The sequence below is a fragment of the Centrocercus urophasianus genome, unplaced genomic scaffold, assembly GCF_019232065.1.
Source record: "Centrocercus urophasianus isolate 14NV4802_14NV808 unplaced genomic scaffold, USGS_Curo_1.0 seq_9, whole genome shotgun sequence".
Lineage (NCBI taxonomy): Eukaryota > Metazoa > Chordata > Aves > Galliformes > Phasianidae > Centrocercus > Centrocercus urophasianus.
The window spans coordinates 20,249,097-20,264,269 of NW_024885532.1; the positions used below are offsets into that span (position 1 = coordinate 20,249,097).

The 15,173-nt window shown below is 44.7% G+C and overlaps 1 protein-coding gene across 3 annotated transcripts in view; it reads right to left on the reverse strand.

Moving 5' to 3' along the window:
• Positions 1-15,173, reverse strand: part of ELF1 (E74 like ETS transcription factor 1) — an 86,203-nt gene that overhangs the window by 55,109 nt on the left and 15,921 nt on the right. Inside the window, exon 1 of one of the 3 annotated variants that reach the window (XM_042839366.1) lies at positions 12,152-12,172. The exons of 1 other annotated variant lie outside the window; for it this stretch is intronic. The gene's annotated coding sequence lies outside the window, so the exon portion shown is untranslated. Of the gene's footprint in view, positions 1-10,553; positions 10,733-12,151; positions 12,173-15,173 lie in introns of those variants that run through there. One more of the 3 variants, XM_042839364.1, reaches the window with a different exon arrangement.

Genomic DNA, 15,173 nt, shown 5'->3' on the forward strand with positions numbered 1-15,173 from the left:
TACCAGCACACAGATGTTTGCGTATGAAGGACTTTTCCCTGCATTCAAATCCTCTAAATTCAGATGGTTTCCAAAAAACTCAAATATATCTACAAGAAAGGCCCTTGGTTGCTCTAAACTCTCCTTGTAGCCTATGGGACAGAATGCAGGCTGCCTCCCCCGTTGAGTCCAGTTTTTTCCACTGCCTATGGGCCAGAAACACAGGCTTAAGGTCATTCCTTTAGCCTCACCGTGCATGCAGCTTCTCAGTAGAACTCAGCCACAGCACGAAAACTTCAAATTATCACAGAAACCAGAGAAGAAAATAACATTTTATCTACCACCCCCACCCTACCCTTTCCTCTCCCATTAGTGTTCAACTTGTACTGAGTCAGCAGGGGAGAGGAAAAAAAAAAAAGGGGGGGGGGGGGAAAGCAGAGGTTCAAGTGGAAGGTTAACTGGTACCATAAACCAGGTAATGTTTCCAATCCATCCCATCACTGTCCTCTAGCCTCTTTTCTTTTTCTGACACCTAATATTTGATCTAATGGTGACTGCTAACTGATGTCTCTGATAGTAAAGTCTCAGTTTCCAACCAAGCGTGGTTTGCTGTGATCACAGATACAGTACACTAATTTCACAGTTGTGGGTGGGAAAAAATATACACACAATGTCCTGCCTTTTGTCAAGGTACTATAAGCTTCAAGCAAGGTTTTAGGAGGTTTTCCTATGTGTCCCCTCTCTAGGGCTGTGTGCCCCATTGCCACCTCACCTCTCAAACAGGATAAACAGTGCTTAAAATTGAAAGAAACAGATCAGCACAAGTAACCTACTGCTGAGAAAGGCTCCCAGCACGATGGGGTCAGAAATGCAGGAGCAGGCCCTTCACAGAGGCAAAATTCAGATTTTAGCTTGTGGTCTCAGCTGCTCGTCCTGCAGGAATTCAAGGAGCCAGGAGCCCTTAGAATCAAGACACCTCTGACTGGAGCCCACTGACTGATAATCTGAGAAAAGTAAGGGGGAAAAAAAAGAAGCCAGGAACACCAAAAAAAGCCCTTGCTCACCTGATCTCACTGCCCCTGCAATCCTCTCCATCCTGAAGATACAGCCCTCAGAGTAAAAACCTCTATTGTCAAGAGCAGGCAAACAGCAACACTGTCGCATGGTGAAGAAGCCTCTCTCCACTCACTGCTGGCTAACCAGCACACAAACAGTTAAAAAAAGAAAAAGAAAAAAGAAACAATAGAAAGAAACTGGCTGTTACGCTGTCATATGAGGAAGAAAAGAGCACCAAACCACTCAAAATGGCTGAAAGTTTCAGTTCCAATTTAGTTTTGATGTGTGGAGAGGATCAGTTCTCTAAAACCTGATGCAGAGGAAGATACTGCTGGCTTTCTATCTTCAGTAAAGTAAGTGTGCTGTAACACACCTATCTTGAAATCATGAGATGTAGATATCAAAAAAAAAGACATTGCATCTTTTAAAACAGAAATTTTAATGTGCTTTTTCTGCGTTTGTTTGTTTGTTTGTTTTTTTAATACATTTCAGAGTACACATGTAATGACTGGTTTAACTGAAAGGCAGGAGTTTCTCAGAAACGGACCCTCGAGTGAGTTAGAAAGGACAGAAGATCACTGCCAAGATTATTGTATCTTACAGTAACACCTGGCGAGGCTGAGAACCATGGCGATTATCTGCTAGGAAGGACACTCCTGGAAGCGCACGACTTCATGCCCTGACCTTCTGTTTCTCATATGCATTTAGGGACTCCCGTATCAGTAGGAGCAGAAACGGACATACTGGACCCCTGCTCCCCAGACACTTCCCTGGTTACTGTTTTACAGGTTATGCTACAAGAGTTCAAGCGCTGCTTTCTCTTCAACTAATTAAGCTCTGATCTTTATGCTCAGGTATCTAAGGAAGGGTCTGACTGGATAATAATATCACAAGCACACAGCCGGGAGTGTTATTTTGAGGAGGCAGATGTGTTGCACAATGGCTGTTCGTGTCAGCAACCAGAGTCATCTCATGGTGCATCTGCTCCGCCGCCGGCGGTTTAACTGACAGGAAGCACAGACAGCGATAGTGGGGCCGAGCGATGGCACTTCCTGCCCGCGTGGCTCCATCTGCCCCACAGCCCGGCCCCACCAGGCCTGAAGCCTCACCCTGTTCCAAAAAGAGTGAAATAAGCTGTGCCCACACACAAAACAGCTGGAGGACGGAAGGGAATCAGGTCACGCCTACAGAAACATGGCTCCAGAAGGCTGCTGAAGCACGGTGTAAAATGGCGGTCCTCGCCCTCCACAGCCCAGGAAAGCACATGACCAGCTCGGGATGTTCTTGGGAGGTGCTTGGTCTTCCTCAAACAGGTTTTAAAGCCACCAAGAAACTTGACTCTTGAAATGAACAAGCAAACAAGCAGAAGTCTTCAGAAACAAACCACAGCCAATGGCAGAAACCGCTCTGCCACACGGCACTGGCACCTCTGCTTGGGGGGAGCGCCCTGTCCTACAGAAGGGGACAAGCTGGGTGATCCATGGGACTCTTCTACCACTAACAGCTCCAACAACGCTGCCTACTCCACCACAGAGTTCAAATGCTGAGGCATGTAGTAGCAACAACACAAGCGGAGCAGTTAACGTGGCTTAAGAAAGCAAAGAATCAACTGCTAGGCACAGCAAAATCACAGTGAAAAGCGAAACTCCAGCGCAGTTTTTCTACAACTGTCTAGTTTTAGCAGTGCATATATGAGAAGCAAATACGCTACACTCTGCCTCGCTATATAGCCCTCTGGTAAGTCCCAGATAGCCCCACAGTGCAGCCAGACATCACCTCCATTGCCAAGAGAAAAAATTTTACTTCCAGGCATGGCAAGGAATCTTCTCACGCCTCACATTCTTCCTCCATGAGTAGCCACCCTTTTTGTTATCGCAGTATAAAGCTGACCAAAACCGATTTTGTGCTGTATCTGTAGGGTTGTCCACTAAAGCAGTAGAAAATATCACTTGTGTATTAAGCCGAGGCATAAAACAGCTGGTAGGTATCTAGTAGATCTAACTATCACCTCCTACTACAGTCCAGGAAATGTTTTCTGTATAAATTCGGAAGCGGCAAAATAAATAAATAAATACATTAAAAAATTAATAATTGGATATCATGGAGTCCTGGTATTTCACCCTCTGTGGAAGCAAGGTTCTCCACCCCCAGAGGTACTCTCGACTTTTATCCCAGAACAGTTTGGGAATAAAATCCCATTCAAATGGTACCTGTAGTACAAGAGCAGTCTCAAAGGCAGTACTTTGCTATTTCTTGACGAAGATCGGGCTCCACGCTCTCCCTATTTCTAACTAGAAGACTGATCTGTAACTCTAGGTACCTCTGACAGAGCAGTCTTCATCCCAGATTTCACACGTTGCCATCTGAGCTCTGTGACCACCTGTGTTATTTCCAAGAACAGCTGGCCACTGCTCCAAAAGGCAAGACTACACCCCTCCACGTCAGAACCCTGATCCATCCATGCCTCTGAAAGTCTGAAGAAAGTTCTAAACAGAACTCATCAGACACTAAAATGAAGCCTCTGGAAGAACTCGTAGCAGATGCTTGCTTCTGCAGCATTTCTGAAGTCCTTTTACGACACAAGTCTCACCCTTGACAAACATTCTAGTAACCCTCAACAGTCAACAAATTAGAGAAGATAAAAAGCAATAGTTGCCCAAAAGCATTTCTGAACTAAAAAGCCTTGCAGCATGATCTGAGCCTTGCTAAATTTTGCTGGATTGGCAAAGGGACTTAGAAGAGGACTGAAAAAGAATTATTTTCCGTCTCAGATTCCAACAATGCTATGTAGCCAACAGCATTTTATAGATTTGCTTCTTAGTTCGTAAGTCACGTTGGTCATATCTTGCAACATGTCCTGGCACGATTCAACGTTTTCCTATGAAAACTGGGGTGGCAGATGCTGACACTGATCCAGAAATGGTTTATTCTCAAATTGGGTATTCTTTTTAAACCCTGAAAGTTCATCTGCATTCTGCTAATGAACAGATTTTATTACAGCAAACATTTCAAGATTCCCATACACATAACTTTCATTTGCCATTATCTTCATGGTATTACAGTTGTACTAGCCTTAAGCATAACAAAAAGAAGTTATATTCATAAGCATAGTTATCAGTAGTAGATTGTGTATGCAGTATTAAATTAGCCAAAAATTAACGTTATACACACACAGGGCTAGGGTAATTGTGAGAGTGTTCTTTTATAAATTAATCTTCATTCTGAGGCACCTAAAGACCATCTTAAGTTTTCAAGCTCTGTACATTTTAGCCAAAAAAGCCAGAAAGGAAAACGTTTAGCTATTTACGTTTATAAAAGCTAAGACAGGTAAGCAGAAATCAGGATTTCTCAATTCTTACAATGCTGAAAATGAATTGCTTCAAGAAGCTGCTGTGTGGCAGTGGCAGCGAGGCACCAGCATGCTCCAAACAGTCTGCTTCAACATGTTCTCATCGAACTTGGTTACAGCTAACAAGGGAGGAGTGGTCTCCACAGAACTGCTTATCCTTCAGAACAGCTATGAATTGACTTGTTTTGTGCCTCCAAAACCAGGAACCTGCTGGCCTTGCTCCCACCAAGCTTTTGCAGGGAGGCAGAAGGAATTACATCTGAAAATACCACGTAGGAAGAGGAGCAAAAGTGAAACTGAGCAAACTGACATCCGCTGGCCAGGCTTCTCCAGCCAACAAGGAATGAACTGATGCATGTATTTCTACCTTCCCCTTCAACAGAGGATTGTTAAACCCCTGGCGTCCCTTTAATAAACACCCTAAAGAAGACATTTTCCTGATAACCGAAGAATTTTTTACAGTGTTGACTTACCATGCAGAGCATGGTAACCAGCTTCTAACTGTTTGCACTACGAGGCAGTACAGTACAATGAGTTAATAATTTATCTCAGCATTGCTCTTAGCAACTGACCATTATCAACTTTACAAATTCTTCCTAGTTCTCATAGTCCTAGCAATAACACAGCATCCTAACAGATTCAGACCTCTATCTGCACGTTCTGGTAAAGGTAAAAGCTTTAATCTTTCCCAACACCTGCTTTCCTCACATATTGTTCAGGCTCAGAGCAAAGGTCATCATCTCGTTTCAATAATCTAATTCAGCAGACAGGAATTACCCGAATACTTTTTGACAAAGTGAGACATTAACAACATTCTTTCAGAAAGCTGCAGTACAGTTCTCATCCCCGTGTTTCCTTCCCTTTCTGGCCGAAGAAAACAGACAAATAAGCCCAAGCTTCACCCACCACAAAAAACACTGCAGACTTTTGTTTGCATATATTCCCTAACTAACTCACGCACAAACACCTTTTCCTTCTAGTTTATATTATCAAGACTTACCTCAGTAGGTAATCCTGGCCAAAACCTAATTTATTGTTTAACAACTGCCTCACAACCATAAGGATCTCGTTGTAGGGTTCAAACAATTCATTTGTAAAACTGCTTTTTAATAGTTTAAAATATACTACTACAGTTAACTGTCTAAATTATTTCTTCATCGAAGCTTTGGCTGTAGACAATTGACTTGTCCCAAGGACAACTGTGCTACTTTGTCCTTCCCCTAACCTTTCAGCCCCAGCTTATGATTTCTGTTCCCAGAAACTCCCCAGCTCCACCGCTCATAAATCAGTCCCAGCCAAAGAGCCAGGCACCTTCCCATGGCCTGAACACCTCATTTGCTAACGTGGTTGGCTTCAGCTGAACCAGATAAGGGATTGCACACACAAACAGTTCAGACTGTGGATGGGAGGGGAAGGCAATAAAACGTAAGGTGAAAACTATGGATCAGACAGGAAAAATGAAGGTGGTACACCCAAGCAGCATGGGTGCAGCTGAATGGGCTTAAAGCCTCCACCACGAAAACATCTAGACATGATTATGCTCTCCACAGAAACATGCAGACGTGATCACGCTCTCCTCTAGCAGTTTAGCTAATAGTAAATTTAAAACAATTAAATGAAACTGATATACATATGTTTAGCTTGTATGCAGACATGTCTAGAGTTAAAAATCACAACTTGAGCTCCATGTACAATTTATCGTTGAGTCAAGAACCCAAGGGCAAGTAAGGGCCTGGGTAGAAGCCACTTTGCTAAATGAGAGGTGTAAGGCTTTACAACCCATCACCTCCAGGCCAGTTGGCTACCTGAATAAAACTTGCTTGGTTCCACAGCTCCCTTCTGGGCCTCAGGGCACATCCACTCAAACCACTGCCTTGTGGGTTTAATGGGCCGCGCTGCGAAGGGGGTGGTTAGGCAGGCAACCTTCAGTTCTGAGTAAAAACAAGCAGCCGCAGTGAGGTCCCAGCACATTCAGCTTGCACACCAGCAGTGAAGATACCAGAGACAGCATCGAGCACTAGCAGCAACTCTGTACTCTGTCTACAAGCACCAAGCTTGGTCCTGACAGACGGTGCGACAACACGTTCTTCAAACATGACTTCTGCCAACCTTCAAATCACAAGCTGCTTTCACAGCACAGTCAACTTTTTTCCTGATTTCTTGTCATCTAGAGCTTCTTACATAAAGCAACAAAAAAAAAAAAAATGAACCAACAAAACTTCCAACTGGTTTTTTTTTTTTTTTTTTTTTTTTTTTTCTTTCCCTCCTGTTCACACCTGTGCATCTCACATGGACCCACGGCCTCCCCTCACAAGGCAGTGTTTATTTCACTCAGCTTACTTGGTGCTGCTAGTAACTGCTACTGTCCTCCTCAAAGGTGTGTATTTTAAATCCCAGTTGATCAACATAACCACGTCACAGCTCTTTTCAGTTGTTTACAAAATCTGACAGCTAACAAAACACTTCTTCAGCTCCTTGGAAGATAAGGCACACGTAAGAGAAGCTTTAAACATTATATACATTACAACACAGAACACATCCTTTCTAGCTGCATGGCTTCAAAACTATGACATCTTTTCTCTAAATAGCCCTGTTATTTCTAATCAAAACATTTGTTATACGGGGTTCTTATTTTGCAGTTTGGCAAAAGCTTTCTGACATTTGTTACTGTCCTGAATTATTTCTACTCCATTACTGCTGAAACATTTAATAGAGCTCATTCGAAGGATCATATTAAAAGATAATTTGCTTCTCATAAAAACAAATGGTTGCATATCCTATTACATGGAAAAAAAACATAGTTACCAGAAGTACACATTTAGGAATGTTTTCAACCAATAGTTCTTTCCTTCTCAGTTCTCCTCTCAGAAGACACCCCCAAGATCCATTTCTAATCAGTCCAAATTATTGGCTTCCAACACTGTTGCCCCTTCAGACAAATTAAAATTATAGTTCTCTTAGTTGCTTCTGAAGCAACTTATTTTAATGTTGCTTTTAGCTGATACTGGAAGAAATACACTTTTTCCAGTAGAAGAGATCCAACGCTCTTACAAATGCTACACAGGTTACCTTGCAGTCAAGCAAACTCAAGACCGCTTCTCAACACAGAAAGTTTCACTTTTGTATGTCTGAAACCACCTTTGCAGAGAAAAAAAGTCCCCCAACAGACACTTCCTCTCTGCAGTTCCTTCTTTTCTCTTTTTGAAATTAAAGTATTAGAACAAAGAAACAAACAAAAAAATAAAAAATAAAAAACACCACCATAGGATTTCACTCTTTTATAACTTATCAGGGAAGGCACCTGGAGCACCTTGCTGGGCTCACGGTTCTCTACAAGCTCATTCTGAGGCACACACACCCAGCGAAGTGAATTCTTTCCATTTGTGTAGCCTTGCTGTAGTCTCCCCACCAGAGCATGTAAACTTGTACATTATTTTCTTGATAGCTAATCTTATTCAGCTCCCACGCTTCATTTGCAGCACTGTTACAATTTTTGAAGAGCCAAGGAGAGCAAATAGTTTACAGAGGTTCTGGAGAGGGGAAAAAATAACAGCACAGCACAGCAAACACAACAAGAGAGTGGGAGTGGATAATGCAACAGCCACCTCCGAGAACTAGGGCCAGATTGTGCCTTCAGCAGGCAGCAAGCAGCTCCTCATGCTTTCAGGAAGGCTGTTCCAAAGAGGGGCCTCTTCTGGTTGGAGAGACAACGTCCACAAACAATTCATGCCATTACATCCTTGGGAAATCACTCTCTAGCTCCTAAACTATTCCGTGTGGCACACACAAAGAGGAGAAAACTTAAAGTATCCTTATCAACTTGCTTTTAACTTGAAATTGAGTCTGGTTGGAAGAGCAAGTTAAACATTAATTGCCTGACAGTGGTCAGCCCCAGGAATCACAAGTTGTTACCGTAGTTTCACAATCACATTTTGCCGTTTCTTTCCCTAACTGTAATACAAAACTGAACAAATAACTGAGATAGCTTGAAAATGGAAAACAGCACAAGTGACCTGATACAAAGCTCACAAAAGCACAGTGGCCTTCTCCTGACCTGCTGCTTTCATTAAGTGTCAAAATGTCCCACGTAAAACAAAAGTACATCTAGAAAAACATGCAGGATGATGAAACGGTGCACGCAGCCATGATATATATTAACACATTCTCCTTCTTTCAACAGCAGACAACAATCTGAATTAAGCTGACCCCCTTCTTCCAATTCTGAACGAGTGTGGGAAGACATTTATGCCGAGCCCACTTTGAACCCCCACCTTGTGAGAGGATAAAGTAAACCCAAATTAGGAGCTCTCAAATGAAGCCATGAGACAGTTGGGCACTAACAGCAACCACTCAGGAAGTGCAAAACATCCCTCAAAAAAAAAAAATAAAATAAAAAAAAATCTGATATATTCACACAGAAATGTTGATGATTAGCTAAATATAGAGGATTCTAGAAATAGCCTAAAATGTCTAATTATAGATGGATTGAGTGTCACTGCCTGCTTCTACAAACAACACTTTCCCACAGTGTCCAACCTATATATTTGGTATTCCTATTCCTAGCAAATTATCTTAACTGCAAAACATTTTTCCACAATATGTAAAAATAACTTTTACATACAGGTTTGAGAGCTGAAAGTTCTCTGGAGGGTAACAAAATGGGTATCATTTTCACATTCAAACCCTAGCTGAGAACAAAGTCACATGTGACCCATGATGACTGATCTCTTTAAGGACAGATAAACGACCTGAGCTCTAGCCACACAATTCCTCACTAAAGACAGCCATTAGGTAGTCAAGGCCTAAAACACATCAAGGTAAGAATGCATAAACTTGGCTCCCTATCTAATGGGATCCCTTCAGCACAAAGACTGACACAGCTGGAAGCTCTGCAGACAGATCCATACTAAAGAATAAATCTTTTTTTTTTTTTTTACCTCTTCAGAGATCAGCACTTCATATCAAGAGAGGGAAAGAGTCTACAGCACTTCATATTGCTGCTGCAGATTTATGATAAGCAAAGACTTCTAATTCCAGCACGTGTAGTCTGTCAAACACTTTATCTGGGAAGGAACACTTGAATACAATTTGAGAAAGCAAATAATCTCTAAAGCACATCAGTGGCATTAAAAGGATAAGCACGATAAATCATTGGTGCATGGTAGCAAAGCTTCAGCTCACACAGAGGAGCACAACCACGGCTGGAAACATCAACACCACCTCCTGCCACTCCTCGACTGAATCACTCCAGGAGGAAAAGTCTTTGCTGCTCTTCACCACTCAACAAAACGTAAAAGTTAGCAAACTGTCAGTGCAAACAACACAATCTGCCAGTGAAATCTGAGAAAATTTTACTAATGCTTTCAAGGAGTAAAAGTTGGTTCAGAGATATAAGCTTCTTCACTGATATAAAGCCAAATCTTGCATTTATATTCCGCAGCCCTTTCTAGCAGCTCACAGCACAGAGAGCCTGGAGTCTCCCCACCCTCAAATGCAGCTCTGCTGAAAAGAAATAAGAGAATATACACCTCCTGTGTTTTTCTAAGCACACAATTGTCCAAAGAGTAAAAAAAACACTGAAACATCAGGCTCTACCAGGCCAACAACATTCTTAAAATCTGTACACACAATTATTTTTTTTTCTTGCTTGAGTGCCAAGATCATAGACTTAGCAATTCTATCAGTCAACAGATGAAAAAAAGAATACGTTAAAAAACAGCATTTCTGCAAAAGCCTGGGTCTGGAGCTAGAGTCCAAATTAACTGGCTTCTAACGACACTGCTTCCAGGGCTCATCTCTCAACAACCCAAACACTATCCAAAGAGAAAGATCCCTGCCTTAGGGAGAGGGAAAAAAATAGGGGATTCCTTAAGATTGAGGCTTCAGCCACAATAAATAAATAAATAAACAAATAAAAATAAAAATAAAAAAGCCATCTCTCTTTCACTTCTAACCCACATATCTGCCTCCTACAAGACCTGTTCAAGACAGTATCCATCAGGCTCAGAGGGATTTCAGACCACCTTTCCTACCACTGTTCCCCAGAAGCCTCCGTGGTCCTTGCGCCATCCTCGCTCAGCAGCCAAGCAGCACAGACATGGCAGCTTTGCCTTCAAAGAGGAACTGCCCCTTCACGGAGCCCTGCTCGAGGGAAAGCAGCAGCACTTACCCTTCTGCCCAAGAGAAGGTGTGGAGGCTTGGGAGCTAAGGACGGGATAGCTTGAAATTTTAAGGCTGGATGTCTTGATAGGATCTGGTGCACGAACAAGAAGTGAAGGAAAGAGGTGAAGAAAGCGAGGCTTGTGCTGTTGGCTGCCAGCGCGACAGGCAATTGTTAGCTCAGCCCTAAGAGCCGAAAATAAAACACACGACAAAAACGGAAGATGCAAATCCGTTAAAGAGCCCTTCAGAAAGAAACTTCTACCACCTCCCCAAAACGGTTTCTTTCCAAGTGGTTCCTCTGTCGCTTTATCAATTTCTCTGTGGATTTGTCAGAGTGAAACAACGCGCCAAGCAAATTCCCACAGCCCATACAAAAAAAAAAAAATGTTGATTTAAGATAGAAAAAAGGGCAAAACGTAAAATCAAAGACAGGAAAAACACACCGTACCATAAGGTGCAGAAGGAAGATACGAGCGAATTGTGGAAAGCAGCAAAAGCAGCCTCACCCAAAACATGACCATGTACTTAATGGTTGCCTCCCTCCTTCGTTCCCTCCCTTCCCTGTAACCGATCACAGCATTAAGCAAGACTCCATTATACTGTCACGTATCGGCTTCAAACAGCAAATGAAACTGCAAAGTACTCCCCTCTGTGTAATAGCTGGAGTTCCCTGTCACTCATTTCCAAGCAGAAGACGTTCAGCTGAACTGAGCACGGGGTCCAAAGCTACTTACCCGGCCCAAATTTCTAAAGCTATTAGTGCACGTTTCTGTCCAACTACAAACAAGGTGGAAACACTCGTTTGTTTTTCAAGGTACTGTGCTCCAGTTCAGAACTACACAGTTAAGGGCATCGAGGCACTTTTCCTGCATCTAAAGCTGAAAAGTAATTTGACAGAGCACCATCTCAAGGATTCTTCTGCTCCAACCACCGCTAACCCCGTTTTTACAATTGCTCTGTCCCTCTGTCATATCCACAACCCCCACTTTCATCATCTCTTTTCTCAGGAAAGGAGAGCACCAGCCCGTTTTTATGTACTGAACATTTCAACTTCCTCTATTTTAAAACCAGCCCGTGGCAGCTGCAGCCAAATTCGGCCGTTTTGGCAGCAAGCAGAGCAGCGGGGTGAGGTGTGAGGTGAGCCCTCGGCAGCCCGGCCCTGCCATCTTAGGGTTGGCACAGCAAAGGTGCTCAGTGGGAGCAGCGCCTGGCTCCAGCTGTGCCGGGCCGTGCGGAGTTCTGAAAGCTATTCGCACAATAGATGAAATATGCTATGCGCTGTATAGGCGGCTGAGCTGCCACCCAGGCAGTACGAGCAGCAGCAGCGTGCCGCAGATACTGACACGTCTCAAAATCGACAGCGTGCCCGAAGCGCAGCCGAACTGCGAGCGCTTTTTAAAGCGCGCTGCTGTCAACAAGCGGCCGCAGAGCTTCGCCCCAAGCGACGCGCACTGCGCTCACAGCTCTCGTGTGCCGAGCGGCGCTTTAACTCGCGGCTCAGTTCTCCCCGCAACATCTCGGCATAGGTCCTGCCTCGCCCCACACCCTCGGAGGAGCTGCTCGGTCCCTCCGCCCGCCCTCCCGCCGCCCCAGGACAGCACGTACCGCCCCGCACGCCGCTCCCGGGCCGCCTCGCAGCGGGGCCTGCGGCGCCGCGCCCCCGGCCGCCCCGCAGCTTCATGCAGTTAAAATGGCTCCTGACGAGGGGGAAGTGGTGCCCGGGCTCCGGCCGGTGACTCACCGCGGGGCCGGGCGGCGCGGCGGAGCTCAGCTCGGCACGCCCCGGGCGGCGGCTGCGCTCGGGCCGGCTCGGGCTGCAGGTGGTGCTGGCACGGCCCCGCTGCGAGCCTCGGCTGCCACCTGAGCCTTTTTATTCTCCTCTTTCCCTTCTGGGGGGCTTTTTATTTATTTTATTTTCCCCTGCTGTTGGTACGGTGCAGGTGCAGCCTTCGCACCCAACTTCCTCCAGGAAACCACTGCGAAAGGCCCTTCTCTTCCATCCCCAGCAGCAGAGGACCCACCTGGCGTACCCTTCCCTGGCTCCTTTCAGTGCCCAGCACGTTCCTCGGTAGAGGGTGAGGGCCCGGCTGTGTCAGTGCCCAGCCACATTTATGGCTAATAAATACACTTCTGCAGAACATCTGCTATTTCCTACCTGCTGTATTGCTCACGCTAAACTGGTTAACTCCAAAAAAAGAAAGCCGAAGGGCCCAAGTTGCCAAGGGAAACTTAACCCCTTAGTCAGGGAAAGGAGTGGCATGCATGTCACACAAGGCTTCCAAGAATCCCCCACTAAACTCCCAATATGCTGCTCACATTCTGAATTGAAACACGTTGCCAATTACGCACCCAACCAACGCACCCGTGCTCCCAGCCACCCAACCCACAGAGGAACCCCATCCACACGACTTGGACTGATGGACAACATTAAAAGGCCTGGCAGAAATTCAACACCACACATGGAGGATGGGCACAGACTTCCTTCCATTGTGTCTCGGTGGGAAGGATGCATGCATGCCATTTTCTACTGAAGCTCATTTCCAGAAGGACAGAGTCCAACGTTCTGCTCTGGAAACCATGCTAGCCATAGTGGTGGCATGGAGCAATGACCTAAATCCTGCACACAGGAGTGTAACCGAAGAGCAAGAGGCAAGGTTGGGAGGCAGAACGCAGTACATCTTTATCAGATGTACTTTATCGTGCTATTTTGTAGCCTACTGTAGAGGAAGGCCTGAGAAAAATAACAGCAAGAGAGCAGCATCAGTTTTTCATTATTTGCTGAGCAGTTCTCAGTTAAGTCACTACTTAGATAGCTTCACTAAAGCTCTTTACCAAAATATATCCCCGTTTGTATTTCTCAGTTGAGAGAAGAGACCATGTGGAAGAAACGCCTCATTATTTTAACACTGTATTTTCCACCTCTTATGACAGATGTACTTTTGCACCTCTCCAGCAACTTCATTCTAATACAATCTTACATCTGAAAACATTTGTTTCTTGCATTGCAAAACCCTTTGGAGCACTTTGGGGAGAAATCTAACCCTGTAGCACAGCAGTTTCAAGGAAACTGTAACATGGACACAGGGAAAGCACCATTTTAATTATTAAAGACAGACTAATAGTTATACTTTACAGGAAAAAACAACGCAACAGTCTTAGCCAAGCAATCAGCCAAATTGAAAAATCATTCCATAGCAAAATACGGCCACAAGCTATGCAAACATTTTGCCATTTCTAAGCTGAATCTGGAAGGAGTGTATTTTCTTAAGCATACATAAAATGTAAAAATATTTTGTGAGAGATAATGCAAGTGAGCATTCAACCTCGGAACTGGTCAGTTTTTTTTCCTAAGCAGAATCCTGGCTTAGAGAAGCAACTTTGCCCATTGCTGGGATGAGTATCTCTATGAAATCCAGATCACCATTTGCCCAGAAGACATAGCTAGACACTGACCAACAGCATGGCTGAAGCCAATTCAAACAGCCTTCACTCTCCACTCTGTCCTGGCTGCATATTCCTCGCACCAAGCGACTCCCCCCGCTGTTTCCCAGTGCAAATATTTGCGCAGCCACACAGCGAAGCGGGCAGTGGAAGCGACCAGCAGGAAAAGTTAACGCTGCACAAATAAATAAATAACGTGCAATCAGATTGTCAAGCTTTCGTTGGCCCTGGCTCCCATAGCCATGCACACTGAAGGGAAGCAGCATGGCTGAGCGGGCCTGGACATCTTTTGCCAGCTGGGCCTCCAGGGAAGCCTCTACTCTCCTCATATCCCAGGTAGGTGATTGCTCCCCTCCTCATCCAGCTTTGAAAGCTACAGGTCTGCAAGAGGGAGACGGTGCTGTAAAACCTCTTGGGCCGGGGCAGGGCCCAAGACAGTGCTCTGGAGGTCTGCTGACCCACTTGAAATGAAAGACATCTTAGTCTCATAAGAAGGAGCCTAATGAGAGGTTTGTTCCTGTTCCCAGCCTTCATTTTCAGATGGAGACTGGGTGAGGTGAAAATATTACTTAGATGAAAAAAGAGACTGAGACTTGAGATTTAAGGATTTCTATTTTGCCGCTGTTTCACATACAGCAGTGACACACGATCCTGCCTTGAGATGCTGCAACTCTGCACCAGCAACTGAGGGGACAGACCTCTTCCCCACCCTCAGCACTGGCCCAGGGCTTCTTGAGGCTGAAGGGAAAACTCCTGCTCAATGCTGGATAAGAACAGGGTTTAACAAACTTCCATTTGTTCAGTTTTGTAGGACCTGAGTATCTCAAGTGCCCCTGGAGGAAGGAAGCACCAATAATCCCATTTACACACCTGGCACAAAAACCTGAGCCATATGCCCAAGATCAACTATGTGTGTGTGTTTGAACCAGCCTTCACCCAAATGTGAAGCTCACACCCTATCTCCTGCACTCTCCTTTCTCCTTGTATACAGCACCAAGAACCTGTACTGTTAATCCTGCAATGTTTTAACACTACAGCATCTCTGTCCTTAGCTGGAACTTGTAGATAGGCACTTCACTCTGGGGTAGGTGCCACACAAAACATAGAAACCCCCAATGCTTTCACTGCCAAATGCATAATGACCTAAATATTTACACATGGAGAAACTGCATTGCTTGTGATGTAA